Source organism: Psammomys obesus, unplaced genomic scaffold, assembly GCF_907164565.1.
Source record: "Psammomys obesus unplaced genomic scaffold, mPsaObe1.curated_primary_1811, whole genome shotgun sequence".
NCBI lineage: Eukaryota > Metazoa > Chordata > Mammalia > Rodentia > Muridae > Psammomys > Psammomys obesus.
The window spans coordinates 7,273,524-7,289,707 of record NW_026586662.1 but is presented as its reverse complement, the minus strand read 5'-3'; positions in this window follow the sequence as shown (position 1 = coordinate 7,289,707).

The following is a 16,184-nucleotide window of genomic DNA, read 5'->3' as shown; positions in this document are numbered from 1 at the left end:
AAAACAAAGTAACAAGCACAAACTGACTTACCAGGAAAGTCAATGGAGAATATCAACATTTGTAGCATTAACCACGTAATTCAACTGGGACCAGGATTGTGGGGAAATTTGTTAAACTGTTAAAATAATAAGAGCTTGTTTAAAATTACATTCTTCTTCAAAGTGTATGCAACAAGGTATTGGAGAGATATAAGATTAATGGAAATAGATGTATGAAAAGTTGTCACTGTATTCTTAATGTACGATTAATGCAGACTATATTTTTATGTTCATATAAATACACATAGATTTGTGATGTTACAATTGTTGTCTAAAACCATTTTTTGACATCAATTTTCTGAGTGGAAATATTGTTTCCTAATGGAACTATAAACTTTTCAATAATAACATTCTAAGAATTCCAAAAAAAAAAATCAGTATGCATTTGGATGTGTGTTTGTGTGTATATTCATTTTAAATGTATATGCTTTATAATTTAGTTATTTTATAACTTTTTAACCTTTAAGACATTATACAATGAACTTTACATGGTTAGCTGTAGCCTGTTTGATAGAGTTACAGCCCGGATGGCTGTGACGTTTTTTCTACAGAGCATATTAAATTCCTTGCAATTATTGACATTATCACCATGGCAATTTTGCAATCAAGCTTCTATTTTTCCAAATTCATTTTTAATTGAACTACTTGGGCAGAGATTGCCTGATTTGGCTATATCATCTCCAGCCTTTGATTCTTAAGCACATTTCTGCAATTAAAATGTGTGAGGTATCAATAAAATCTGTGGGCTACAAAGCAGTAATTTTCTATTCACTTTCTTTTAAACATTCTTGGGGGGTCAAAAATGAAACCAGGACAGTCATTTTCCCTTAGTATGCAAAGCAACACAGGACCTCAGCGATGTGTGATCTCTCAAAGGAAACCGGGCTGTTAAAGGAGATGCCCTGGGTATTAAATGAAATGCCACTGACCTCAGGTTTGGGTTTGGAATAAACACCCTCAATTTTCCTTTGCAGGCATTTAATCTTCCTGTTTGGCCACAGCTATGCATGAACAAGGTAGGTAATTAATGGAGAATGGGGGAGGCAGTAGGTAAATCACCATAAATAATATGTCTCCCCAAAGAAGAGTGAGCCTTTTCTGTGTTCACGCTCTGCTGTAAAACCCTACAGATAACACCACTGCTTGGGAACCCCAAATCACGGGTGAGAAAAGCCACCATTTTCCAAAACCGAAGGATAGCAGCCAACCTCCTCTTCATAGATTGTGGTCACAGTTTCATTGTCGATGGGGATTTTCCCCATAATACTTTTTGTAAAACTTAGAGTAGAACAAGCATGCCACGTTGCAGAAGGAAAATAAACTGGCAATTGGTGACAAATACAATATTGAATATTTAACAACATAACATTGAGAGGATAAGGGGGAAAAAAGGCATAAAGCTGAGATGAAATAATTTAAAAGGTTTTCATTGGTTTTTTAATATAAAAACCAAACCAAACAAAACAAAACGAAACAGTCAAACGTATCTGAAAAACCTTCAGGCATACCCCTATGGCCTAGACTCTTTCATGTATTGATGTGCTAACGGTGACCATGAATCACTGGGAAAAAGGTTAAATCATTCACAATATTTTCACAATATATTGGAGGGGATATGTAAAACTTATTGTACTGATTTATACAAGAAACAGGCATTTATGTCCTGGCTCGAACAAACTAAATGTGTTTTAAAAGCTTCATATGTCTTATTACCAAATGCATGTGGCACCATTAGAATACGGTGTATGAAAACATTGGCTGCAAATAAGGTTACTGTTGAAAGATAAAAGATGTCACCAAACTTTTCACACACACAGTTCACAAGCAAGAATCCAGAGCATGATTAATACAGTGACTCCACAAATAGCTCTAAAGTACATAGTCATTTGTTGAACACATTTTCATATGTCTTCTTCTCTGCAAGTACCTTCAAAACTCACCTCATAGTGTAATTACTCATTATTTAAATTGGCAGATGAGGAGCGAAGTGCCATGTTTACTTTCGGACTGAAGGCTTGTTTTACTCTTCTTTGTGGGGCAGGATCTCTGTAGGCAGGCAGGGCCAGCTTCAGACTACTGATCCTCCTATCTCAACCTGTCACATGCTGGCATTACGGCATATGCTGCCGAGCCCGGCTTCGAGACGGACTTTGACTATTACGGGGTCACATCTAGGTACGGAAATTTTCGTTTGTTTGCTTATGTTGAATAGCTGGAGCAGTGCTACTGCATTCCGTAACTGAAATGAAGTAGTTTTCCATTTTAAAGATATGGGGCACTTGGCAAGGATGTCAGACAGGTTTGAAAAAGAAGAGACCCATGAGCTGTGTAATACACCTAGAGTGATATTGTGACACTTTTTGATAGAACTGAGAAGAGAGACAGCTGAGAAGTAACACTAGCCTTGAGTGCTCAACTCTGACGCTGCTGACGAACCTCCGTGTTCAAAATGTTTGTCAAGCGTCTGTCTTCAGCTGCTTTGAGGCTGGAGAAAAGCCTTAGTTTTGTTGTTGCTGTTCTTTTTTTTTGTCTATCAGTTTGATATTCCCTGAACTGTGAAGTGCCAGGAACTAGAATAATTTCAATCTGCTCTCTTAGCATCTCAACAAAAGGAACATTAAGATTTGCTGTTGAAAAATACTACATTTGTGGGTTGCTTTTTTTGTCCTGGCGGGTTTGTTGGTGATGAAAGCATCACCTTCATGTTTGCAAGTTTATCAGACAAGTGCTCGTGAGTGGATGAAACAAAAATCTCTTTGATTTTCCGATGTCACATTTGCTTTTGATGCTAAAACTTCCTGTCAATTAATGGGCTAAAATTGAGTATAGCCCCTAGGGGAAGGTTATGAAAATATGACAGGTTTTCATTTGTAAAAATTAAGTGGTGGAAAATGGAATTGCACTCTTTAATAAATTGTAATTTAGGGAACGAGAAAGGAAAGATATTTATCAACTCACAGAAACAATATTTTATACATTTAATTTATAATTTTTCGGAACAGTCTTGAGTCGTTAGGTATATAAACTCTTCCCTTTTGCAAGGAATTTAAAGTGATAAAATCAAACAGCTTAAAAAGTAGTAAAGGCCAAATTACAAATGGCAATTATATTAAAGTCACCCTCTGACTTTTCTCCTTGTCTATTCTCATTTCCAAATCTTAACCTCATTACTATTCTCAGGTTGCAGTCTTTGTAAAAAAGCAAGTGGCTCCCATTACAAAACGCACAAGTTTTAAGCAGATTTGAACTACGTGTGTTTCACCTGACGCAGATTTTTACCTGCCTACAAATGAACAACTAAGCTACTTAAATTAATCTAAACCTATAACTTTCTCTTCCCACTTACACTGAAAAAATTGATGAGCTAGAGTCTCCATGAGCCTGAAGTTTTTTTGTAAAGTATACCATGACCATTATTTTATTCAGGTATATAATTAATGAAGCCAGACCTGCATCTTTATAAATCATGAGCTAGCCAGAAGAGTGAAGACCTTCTGTACATATCTCAACATTTCTCCTCTTCATACTTTTGCCTTAACTTTTAGTTGACAGTCCTCTTCCTAGATTTCAGGCCTTCCTGCTACTACTTTCTCATCGTGACTCGATGCTTATCTCACTCTTATTGGTTTATTCTCTGTATTCAAATGTAATTATTAAATATATGGATCTATATTCCATTCTCACTTATATACCTAACCATGCCTTTTCTTTTTTGAGAGCTGAGTAGATCAGAGTGAAAGCAGGTGAGGGAATGCTTTCGGGCACACTCTGCCTTTGGCCTCTGTGCTGCATGCATCCCAGGATAGCTGTTGAATGCAGCCTAAGACATTTGTCTATGACAATATCATGCTGAATTGTTGAAATGTTAACCACTTCGTGTGCTAGTTAGGCTAGCTCTCAACTTAACACAACCTAGAATTACTAAGGACAGTCTAAGTATTTTTCCAGATCAGATTGGCCTGCGGGCATGTCAGAGGGGGATTGTCTTGATTGTTAACGGAAGTGGGAGGACTCACCCTGATGTGGGCAGGATCATTTCATGGGCTGTGCGCTGTTCTGTGTGAGAGTGAAGAAACCTCCGACAAGCAGTACATTTAATTCTTTCTGCTTTTGCCTGTGATTGGCTGTTTGAGTTTCTGCCTTGACCTACACAAAATGATGGACTATAACCTCGAATTGCAGATTGAATAAACTCTCTCTTCCCCAAGTTGATTTTTGTTGACATATTTTATCACAGAAACAGAAAAGAAACTAAGATACCCCTGCAAGACTGTGTGGACATTATCACTACAGACTTTCCGTTAGCCTAAGTGACTGTCAGTTCTTGGCCTGATACTATTTATAAAATTTGTGCCATGCTCATGTTTGAGGGATTTTTTGGGACATGGGGCTTTGGAAGTAGTGAAAACTAGAACAGCCCCACCAAGACATTGGCACTCATTTAAGAGCTTGTTTTGATCTCAGCTCTGGTCAACCAAATTCTAAAACACCTCTATATGTATGCAGTAGAGTCACTTTCAATGACAAATCTTGACACATTGATTGCATGCCTATGTCTTCTGTAAGTGTGCCCCTGAGGACTTGTAGTCTGCTATTAATGTGATTAAAGCAGTGCAAAGTGTACATTATGAAGTTCAAGTGACATTTCTTTTGAAATAATTCTAATGGAAGTACTTTAATTAAACTGAAGAGTGTTTTAGACTGTGAAAAGGATCTATTAGGGATCCAAGTAGTCCTTTTTACTAATAGTGTCATTATTATATTCTGAATAAGTGGATATTATACTTTCTTAAACATATTTAACTTGGTACAGCAAGAGTAGTTAATCTGAGAGTGTGTGATTTATCCAACTTACTTCCAAAGAGAATCTGAGGTTGAGCACAGGGTGAGGGATTTGAGCAGGCCTGGTCTTTGGCTTTTTAGAAATGCCTATTTGAGACATTCACATTTCTAACAGTTCAGTGCTCTGTAAGTGGCTTTCTATTCCGAAGCAATCTATCTTTGCTAACAGGCTCCACATTTAATGTTGTATGAACCACCATGTAGCAATCACTAGTAGTGCCGTTAAATGCTTTTATAATTAAATCTATAGCGAGTGGATTTCTTTATCTTTGAGAGGTAGTTTCCTGCTGTGTGTTTAAACTTGTGGCAATTTGGAGTATTTTCCTAGAAAATGTGAAGCGTGTGGCTGAAATGCAATTACTTCTCTTGAAGGGGAATACATCTTTTGTTAAATAAATAGACACGGGAATGCATTGGTTTACTTAGTTATGTAACCTACCTCATCCTCTGTAGTTTTGAAAAAAAGGCTGTACCTTTTGTGAAATCCATGAAAAATATAATTAGAAAATAACCTTGACATACAACCCGGAGAAGTGTGTCATGCTCGCTTTTGCCATCAGAACTTTTGCCTTCTCTATAGGAAGCTTGGTTGGCAGAGGTTGGAGATTGGGCACACCAACTCAGGATAGTTTGAGTTTGAGTTCTAATGGTTTATCTGCTTTAAGTACAACAGGGGTCATTTGTTAATGGTTGCTAAGCCTATAAAATATAGGAAGAACAGTATGGTGGCTTATAGTTAGTACAATTTAACATTTGAATATATATTCTCCTCGGCATGGTATTAGGTGCCTACTCAGTGTCTCTTATTATATTATTACTCACATCCCAGTGGGAAGTTGATTTACCTTCCCATTTAAGAAAACTACATGGATGGACAACATTTCAAATTTAGCCTACAAAGTAGGGAGTAGGTGTTCATTAAAAGTACTTTTTAATTTAAAATCCTTTATATTTCTGGTCTCACACGGCTCTGTAGCATTTTGCCAAAAATTGAGCTGTATTAAAGTATACTGATTTAACCATATATAATAAAGTCCCCTGATTATCAATTTTAGAAACAGTGCTTTTGTTTAAATCTTAATTTCCTTAAAAAAAAAACTATAGGATAAAGCATGTAGAATTGTTACTAAGGAAACTGAAAATTATTTTTGGGTTATTTTAAAGTTTGGGTAAAAAATAGCACAGCATGCAAGCTGTAAATCCTGGCAGTTGCCTGGAGGAAGAAAATGGGAATGAGAAAGAGAAAATCATGTCTCTTGTAGTGAAGGTGATCAAGCAGCTACATGGAAGAGAGGGAAGGAAGGCTTCAGAAAAACAAAACAAACAAACAAGACGTTTCTGAGTATCAGGAAAGCACATCCCTACCCCTGGTTGCCATCAGAAGTGACAACACAGACATGCATAGGTCCTTGCCTGACACAATGCTAGCTGTCAGGTAAGATGTACCCACTGGTACTGTGGTGGCATGACCCTTATAAAGGCAGCCAACTAGGCTATTGATTCAATTTTATTTCTGCTCCTCAGGAATACATTCATTCCTGGCCAATCTTCATGGCTAAGGAAGTCATAGGCCTTAAAGTAAAACTTTACTGGTGTTGTTTTTCTAAATGGCCATGTTGTTAAACTGCCTTGTAAACAATTGTGTTTGTATCTATAGATTTGTGCTGCTTCCATCCTTGGTCAGAAAATCCTCTTATTACATCGGTAGCAGTAGCAGTGATAATAGGGCTAAGAGAAAGTGACTGCTGGTGCCCAGCCATAGACGGGATATATCTACATCATTTCCTAGGGAGGCTCAGGGATCTCCTGGAAGAAGCGACTGAAGAAAAAGCAAGATCCAAAGACTCCACCTAGCAGTTTCAAAGCAGACACTAAGACTCATAACCAAACCTTGGCAGAGTGCAGGGAATCATATGAAAGAAGGGGAGTTAGTATGATATGGAAAGGATAGGAGCTCTACAAGGACCAAATATATCCAGGCACAGGGTCTTTTTTGAGACTGACACTCAACCAAGGACCATATATGGATATAACATAGAACTTCTGCTTTGATGTGGCCCGTGGTAGCTCAGTAACCAAGTAGTTTTCCAAAGTAAGGGGAACAAGGACTATTTCTAAGAGGATCTCAAGGCAGGCTCTTTGACCTCCTCCCCCAGGGGAGGAGCAGTCCTGTTAGGCCACAGAGGAGGACTTTGCAGCCAGACATGAAGATACCTGATAAAGCAGGGTCAAATGAAAGGGGAGGAGGTCCTCCCCTATCAGTGGACTTGGAAAGGGGCAGGGAGGAGACCAGGGAGGGAGTTGGGGAGGGGGAGGGAATGAGGGAGTGGGATACAGCTGGGACACAGAGTTAACAAATTGTAACTAAAAAGAAAAATAAAAATAAAAAAAAAAGAAAAAGCAAGATCCAATAGATGGGCAGCAGGGCTGTGATGTATCCTTTGACATAATGTGGTTATTTTATACAGGGACTCATAGCAACTATGGTTACCTGCACAAAATCAAGCCAGCTAAAGATTCTAGCACAAGGGTTTGAAAGATGGTTCAGTGGTCAAGAGCATATATTGCTCTTGCAGAGGACCTATGTTCAATTCCCAGCAGTCATGGCTGGTATTTCACAACCATGTATAACTCTAGCTGCAAGTGGTGATGAGGGCAGATGCTTTTTTCCTCCCTGAGCTGTGTTCACATGAACATGCCAAGATATAGATACACACAGGAGCATCATTTTTTTTTCACCGTAAAAAGAAAATTCTAGCATGGAAGTTGTTGGTTGCTAGGAGAATTAACTTTTCTTTGGCAATACAGTCACTGATAGACTACCCATTGCTCTGTGGATGACCTAAACCTATGTGCATATGGGTAATGCTTATTGGACTCAGTGGGTAAAATAAATGAACAAATAAAGATGAGGAGGGCATAGAGGTGGGTAAGGAACCATAGGGAGGGTTGTGGGTAAAGCAAGCAGTGGATATCCTCATGATACATTATACAAATGTATGAAATTTTCAAAGAATTAAAAAAAAAATCCCAGGGGTCTTTTCTGAGACTGATACTCCAACCAAAGATCATTCATGGAGATAACCTAGAACCCCTGCACAGATGTAGCCCTTGGCAGTTCAGGGTCCAAGTTGGTTCCTCAGTAATGGGGACAGGGACTATCTCTGGCCTGAACTGATTGGCCTGCTCTTTGATCACCTCCCCCTGAGGTGGGAGCAGCCTTACCAGACCACAGAGGAAGACAATGCAGCCACTCCTGATGAGACCTGATAGGCTAGAGTCAAAGGGAAGGAGAGGAGGATCCCCTATCAGTGGACTTGGGGAGGGGCATAGGAGGAGATGAGGGAAGGGAGGTTGGATTTGGGAGAGAATGAAGGAGGGAGCTACAGCTGGGATACAAAGTGAATAAACTGAAATTAATATAAAAAAATAAAATTTAAATAAAAAAGCCCACATATTCTTCAGCTAATGAACTCCAGGAGTCTTTTTCCCAACATACTAGGTTCTGTGGTCCGTGAGACTTTAGAGTATTTTTTTTACATGTCCCTCAACCAAAGAATGGATTTTTTTTATTAATTACACTTTATTCACTTTGTATCCCCCCATAAGCCCCTCCCTCCTCCCCTCCTAATCCCAACCTCCCTCCCCCTTTTTCACGCATGCCCCTCCCCAAGTCCACTGATAGGGGAGGTCCTCTTCTCCTTCCTTCTGGTCTTAGTCTATCAGATCACATCAGGAGTGGCTGCATTGTCATCTTCTGTGGCCTGTAAGGATGCTCCCCCCTTGAATAACACACTCTCACTTACATTTTGCAAACTTCTCTTATAAAAGTTTTGTCATTAGATGAAGTCCAAATGAGGAGCGACTACCAATATTCTTTGTAAAATGATTTCTTCTATATTTTAATCTTTATATTTTAGTGTCCATCCCCTACTATTTGATCACAATATGACTCCTTTAGTAAAAGCTTTCATGCTTGCCTTGCCAAACTGAAGACCTGAGTTCAATCCCTAGAACTCATGATAGAAACAGAAAATTCACTTCAGGAAATTGTCTTCAGACATCCATTCATGCCTTATGACACATACCCAAATACAGTTTCATACATGTGCAGGTACACATGCATGCACAATAATAATAAAAAAAACTAAAAACCTGTAACTTAATCTTATTAACTTTAGAAAGATAATATAAATATTTTAATGATTATGCATACATTTAATTAAAATATTTCCTTCCAAAAATAGTTTCATATAATTTTATGGCAGTATTTTATAATCATGCCTAAACACATTTCTAATTTTCATAAAGAACTGATAAGATATGTAATGTTTGAATGTACAAACAATTCTTATCTATCAGAGTATTTGGAAACAATGTTTAAATAGTTATCTGTAATTAGTTTATTCTTCATGTTGTATCAGTAAATGTCACTATAGTTTCTGTGTTTCCTGGACAAGGTCACGTTTGTTCTAGAAAAAAAAAGTGTGACAGAAATAACTGGATATAAATACCTACAACCTGGTTTGAATGGTGTGCCCACAGTGAAAGAAGAATACAACTTCTCTGGGTCATAGTTTTATTTCAGTTTTTAGTAGAATGAAAATTGCAGTTCCTTCTTCTGTCTCACAAGATGTTATAAAAGCGTAATGTGAGATAATGTGAAAAAATGCTCTTTAAGCTCAAAAACAGCCTGCAGATGAAGCTGGGTATTTTAAAAAGTGTTTTCCAAGTTTCCAATGCTGTGGGATCATTGGATATAAGTAATATTTTTTACCTTCTTGGATTAATTTTATTTTTTTACTCATCCAGTAGTTTTTTGTTTTGTTTTGTTTTGTTTTGTTTTGTTTTTCTAAAATGGCTGGTGGCAGTTAGGAGGGCAGTCGGTTGCCTAGCAACAGTGTCTCCTGCATGCCCTCTACAGCTGTATAGACTTTAGACACAGGTGTTCACTCTTAAACTATGCTTCCTATTCTCTAGATAAACTTGTGTGATTGTTGTAGCTAATCACGTGACAGAGTATTTGGTGACCATTACAGAGGACCATAGCTGGCTATGGAATCTAATAATTCTTTTTAGAAATTGGATTTTACCTGTTTGCTGTCATTCTTTTTCTAGCTGACACCCTACCATTTCTGGCAACCTTCACTGTTTATTCCTAAAGAAACAGCCTTGAATTTCATAAGCACTGTGAAATACACATTGTATGTTTTCTATGTAATTGACAAAAATCTGTTTATTCTGGTGAGCTGACCAATACTTTGGGATTGCTTTTTGTTCTTCTCCAGAGTTTCCAAGACAATCATAGTATCCACTCGCAGAACCTATCATAGCAGCAGTAAGAAAGCACAAATTAATTATTAGAGTCAGCAAATAATTACTTTTCACAGTAGACCTCTCAACAGGCTGTTACCATTTTGTTACTAGTTGCTGCTAATGAAAATAGTTTCAGAATGTGTTGGCTTTACTAAATGCCAATATTGAACAGTTCTGTTCGCATATATTATGTCTGGTCCTCTTGGGATTTGGGGGAAAGATGCTCAAAAGTTGTAGTTCTTAGATTATATGGAAGCAGAAATTTCATCAAGTGCCTATGGAAATCACGGAGGGTGTGCAGGCATTTTTAAGCAACCATATGTGTCTCACTAAGCAGCCAGGAAGTCGTTTTGACAGTTTATATTAGAGTTAATTAGTTTGCGACTGTGTTAATTGCTGCAGAACTAACTAATTGTTGCTTTGGGATCTTTTTGTTCACGCCCTCCCTTCACCCCAATCTGTGCACTAATCATAATTCCATTTGCAGAGCTTGATGTGATGCTATAGATGGAGAATACCTTGAATTTTGGCATTTGCGCTTTAGCATCTTATCCTGTGGCATTTACAAGAAGGAGGCCTAAAATCCACAAAATTAGCTTTAGTTTCTAACAAGAAAATTTAGTTAAGAACAAAAGTGTCTAAGTTTTTTTTTTTTTTTTTTTCTTTTCACTTAAGTCATCATGACTTTTTAAAAACGATTCTGATTATATCTGGAGTTTTGGTTTTTACAGCGCTTGACCATATGTGTACAAGTAATTTTTCCTACCACCTACTGCGACATTCCCTGGTGTGGTTTCAAAAACAAAACTGTTAAAAGGAATGTAGATTAGGGCGAAGAGGAGAGAACTGTGAATGATGTTTCTTAGCTTCCCTAAATATTTAATAATGGTTGCAATGAAGTGAAAACTTCATGACATTGTCACCTCCATAAGACATGCACGTCTCTTTCCAGCGAAAGATGTCACACAACAGCTTTCATGAGAAATGTCAGCAGAAAACAATACAACGCTCCACTAATACCAAACTTATTTTCTTATTTTGGAAAGTGAACAAAGGATATTAAAAAAAAATACTATTCATGCTCAGATACTTTTGAAAAGGCATGATCTGCTGCCGTGATTAGGATTATACAAACATAACCAGTTATGTAGTGAATCTGTAACCTATAGTGTTGGCAACAATGTAAAACCCTAGCAGTATCAAGTATTGATGAGTTTTTCTAAAATCAGCAGCAGAAACAGCTGGGGTTTCATACGGTTACTGCGAAGGAGATCCACACAACCGTATCAGAGTTTGCGTACGAAAAATGTAGCTATTATGACTAGACACACCAATGCTGGGCACCTGCAAAACACCTTAGCGTATGTGCCTAAGCAACGGGGGCGAGCAGGGAACAAACTATGTGCTCGTCATAAGGGAGGAAGACAGGCAAACTGCAACACAGTTCTATGAAGGAATCACCAGCTACAAGATTCTGCGGGAATAGCAGGCGAGGTAATCAGATATTCATGGATGTCAGAGGGGAGGGGAGGAGGAGACAACACACATGAGATGAAGGCACAGTGTTTAAAGAATAAAACACCAAACTGAAAGTGTGTTCGGGGAGTAAGGGCCTGCCGCAGTTCACCAGGCACACTTATTTAGACTAAAAAGGAATCGGATAGGCTTTTCATAAACCAAAACAGTATTACCTAGCAATTAAAACAAAAGCTAAGTTAGAGATATAATTATTAAAATGGAAAAGAGAATGGAGGAGATTATTCAGAATGAATCAATTAGAAACAAATGCATGGAAAAAATTTCCATTGTGATTGCAGTAAACAGTATACAGTTCAGTCCTGTCAAAAAGGATTCCACAGCAGACAGCAAAAGGTAGCAAACTGGTGACATGCTATTTCTTTACCATAGAACTTATAACCCAAGTATTTAGGTCCAGAAAGGAATTCATTTCTCAAGTAGTTGCATTAAAGAAACTTCCACACTTCCACAAACTATAGTAAAATCAATGAACACAGGATACGAAACAGACTATCTTAATCTCTAGAGAAATAACACTGATCACCTCAAAGGTATTTAACTGAAAGTCTCAACATCTGTTGAAGATGAAAGAAAATGGTGGCGGTGTCTCTCATGTGCTGAGAAAAATATTCAGCTCATAAATAAACTTCAATAGTGACATTGAAATAAAAACACGGAAGTAAAAGGATGCTTAATATCAATAGACTGTCAGAAAAGCAACTTTACCATGTTGAACAAATACTATTGACCTAAAAACAAAATATTTAGGTTTTGGAGTTAAAAATCAAATTAGAATTGAAATACTAGAAAACAAGTTAGAGGATGGTGGGATAGGTTGACACATTCTAAGTAGCTTACATTGTTCTTCAAGAAAACAAAGACACCGATAACTTTTGAAATTTATGCAGACTTAACTATATCTTTGAACACAAGTAGGATAAACTGAAGGAAATTAGAACAATGGAACGTTCAAAAGCAAATTCAATCCACATAAGGTAGGAAGACAGGCAATGAATAAAGGAAATAATGAATCAAAGAGAAAGCACAAAATGAGATGCTAGAATGAATGCAAATCCCATCTCACATAACAAAGGGCATTCTTTGTCAAAAATCAATTAAAACTGCTTTTTACAAGAGGCAGAGCTGAAATATAAAGACACAAAAGGCAAAGGGGCACAAATGGATGGGAAAAACCTGTCAGAATTATATCTACTAAGATAGATCATAAAAGAAAACCGATGCTTATAAAATAGGCTTGAAAGCACAAACCCAAAAAGGAAAAAAAAAAAAAAAGAAAAAAAAATTGATTTTTTTTTTTTTTTACAGAAAACATTCAATACAACCAGAAAAATGTATGTTTCAATTAATATATAGCTAATGAAAGAGCTTTAAAACACAGTAAGGTAAAATTCTGGATCACTTGAAAAACAAAGTTTGTTTCATTATATTTTTTTTCTGTTTTGTATTTTATTTTTCTTTATTATCATTTATTACCCACAATAATTACATTTTTAAATAAAAAATAAATTTTAATTCAATATATTCTTATTATGGTTTCCTCTTTCCCAACTCCTCCCAGATTCTCTTCACTTTCCCATCCACCAAATTCTACACCCCTTCTTTCTCTCAATCTTAAAGGATAAAAAACAGACATATAATATAATAAAATTTGGTAAATTAAAAGAAAACAAACAAGAATAGGACAAACGAAGCAAACAGTAAAAAAAAAAAAAGCCAAAGGAAAAGATCAAGAAATACATAAATATGCAGAATATGCAGACACACACACATTTGCCATGTATAAATTTCATAAAACTGGAAACCAGGGAACCCTGAGAAGTGGATGCTGGAAGATTTTCAGAGCCAGAGAGGATATCCATGAAACAAAGTCTTCTAAAACAGGAAGATTGATTGACATATGAACTCACAAAGACTGTGACTGCATGCTCAGATCTGGGCCTGATGGGGTCCCAGTACTGAGATGTTGACACAAGCCAACATTTCTAATCCAGAAACTATCTCCAATGGATAACCATTAACAAATGAAAAATTAGTTTTTTTTTTTTCCAGTGTAGTCTCACTGTCTATACAAACAACTCTTCATCATTCTAACAACAACAAAAAAAGTTACTCCAAAACTTAGGAAGAGTTTAAGATATTAGCTTGTGCATGAAGAAGTTTGATCTATTGTTATTTAGGCAACCATATACTTTAAGAGTGAATAATTAATATTTTTTTTAAGTTTTGTAAAATATTTTCAAAAGTGATCATCTTAAACTGTGAGCCATTGTCCAGTACAAAATGTTTAGGCTGTCATATTCTCTTGATAGATATTTCCTTGATTAGTCAATATTTAGCTGTTTTCTTTCTTTTAATTTAAAAATATTGCTGTTATTATTAATATATTACTAATATTTATTACAATTTATTCACTTTGTATCCCAGCTGAGATTCATCTTATTTTTTTTTTTATAATCTCTGTGGTATATTTATTTTTTGTTAAGTCATTTGTTGGTGAAAAATAGAACTGCTGAAAGGGCTTGTTTATATTTCCAATAGTCTGGATTATTTTGGCTAATCCTCTCACCCCAAGCCTATTTGTCTTTAGCACTAAAAGTAAATTTCTTGTGGCCAATAATTAGATGGGTATTGTTTCTGAATCCAGTCTGTTGCTCTGTGTTTTATGATTGGGAATCTGGATCATTAACATTCAGAGGTATTAACAAAGGTATTAAATAGTAGGTATGATTTTCTTTGTTTTGTAACATTTGCTTCTTTCTTAATTGTCATCTGCTTTTTTAGCGTTCTGGAGTGTTTTACTCTTTCCTGTGGCCTTTTGAATGTGTTTGTCTTGAATTTTGTAAGGTTTCTGTCAGTACCTTTTGTGGTTCTTGCTTAGTGTTCATGAATTCCTTCATTTATGTTTATCAGAGAAAGCTTCTCTTCTTCTTTACTTAACGTAGGACAGAAAGCTATGATGAATACAGTAATCTTCATCAGCAATGATCATGTTTCAAATTTTGAATTTAATGAAACCTACGTTTTAAAGTTTTTGTTGAGAAGCTTGCTATCATTCTTGAAAGGGTCCACCTTTTCATGTATTTAGTATTTCTCTTTTGCAGCTTTCAACATAATAGTTTATAAATTCAAGAAATTATAAAATTTTACACTGACACATTCTGAACAAAATGCAAGTAGGGGTTGAACTACATGCAATTATTTCTGTGCTACCATTTTTGCAAAACTTATAGAAGAAAACATGAAGTACATAAGTAAGCACTGCTAAAAGAATATAACAGATGGAGGAAAGAATCTCAGGTATAGAAGACAATGGAAGAAATCTGATGCATCGTCAAAGAAAATGTTAAATCCAAAAAATTCCTAAACAAAATATCCAAGAAATCAAGAATACATGAAAAGATGAAACCAAAGAATAATAGGAATAGAAGAAAGAGAAGTTTCGCAGCTCCAAGGACCAGAAAATATTTTCAACAAAAATCATAGAAAATTTCTTCAATCATAAGAAAGAGATGCCTATAAGCGTACAAGAGGACTACAGAACAACAAACAGATTAGACCAGAAAAGGAAATCCTCTTTCTATATAATAATCAAAACACTAAATGTATAGAACAAAGAAAAACTAGTAAAAACTTTCAGGAAAAAAGGTCAACAACATATAATGGCAAACCTATCAATATGACACCTGACGTCTCAGCAGAGAGCATAAAAACCAGAAGGGCTTAGGCAGATGTCTTGCAAACCCTATGGGACCACCAGATACCAGTCCAGACTATTACACCCAGCAAAATTTTCAATCACCATAGATGGAGAAAACAAGATGTTCCACAATAGAACCAAATTTAAACAATATCTATGCACAAACCTAACACTATAGAAGTTACTAGAAGAAAACCTCCCACCCGAGGATGAGGATGTTAATTTAAGTACACCCCCCCCAACAAAAACAAAACAACAACAAAAACAGTATATAAATAATTTCACTAAAGCAAAACCAAAAGTAGATAAGCAAACAAACATACTACCACAACCAACATCAAAATAAAAGGAACTGATAGTCATTGGTCATTAATATCTCTCAGCGTCAATTGACTCAATGCCTCATCAAAAAGGCACAGACTAACAGAATGGATGGGTAAATTGGACCCATTATTCTGCTGCACACAGGAAACAGAACTTTTCACCAAACACAAAAGAATATACCGTCTTCTCCAAAATTGACCATATAGTTGGTCACAAAGCCAGCCTCAACAGGTAAAAGAAGATTGAAACAATCCCTTGTATCCTACCAGACCTTCATGGACTAAAGCTGGACCTTAACAACAAAGAAACAGCAAAAATCCTATACATATGTGAAAACTGAACAACTCTCTGCTCATCAGTAACTGGGTCACAGTAGAAATAATAATAATAATAATAATAATAATAATAATAATAATAATAATAATAA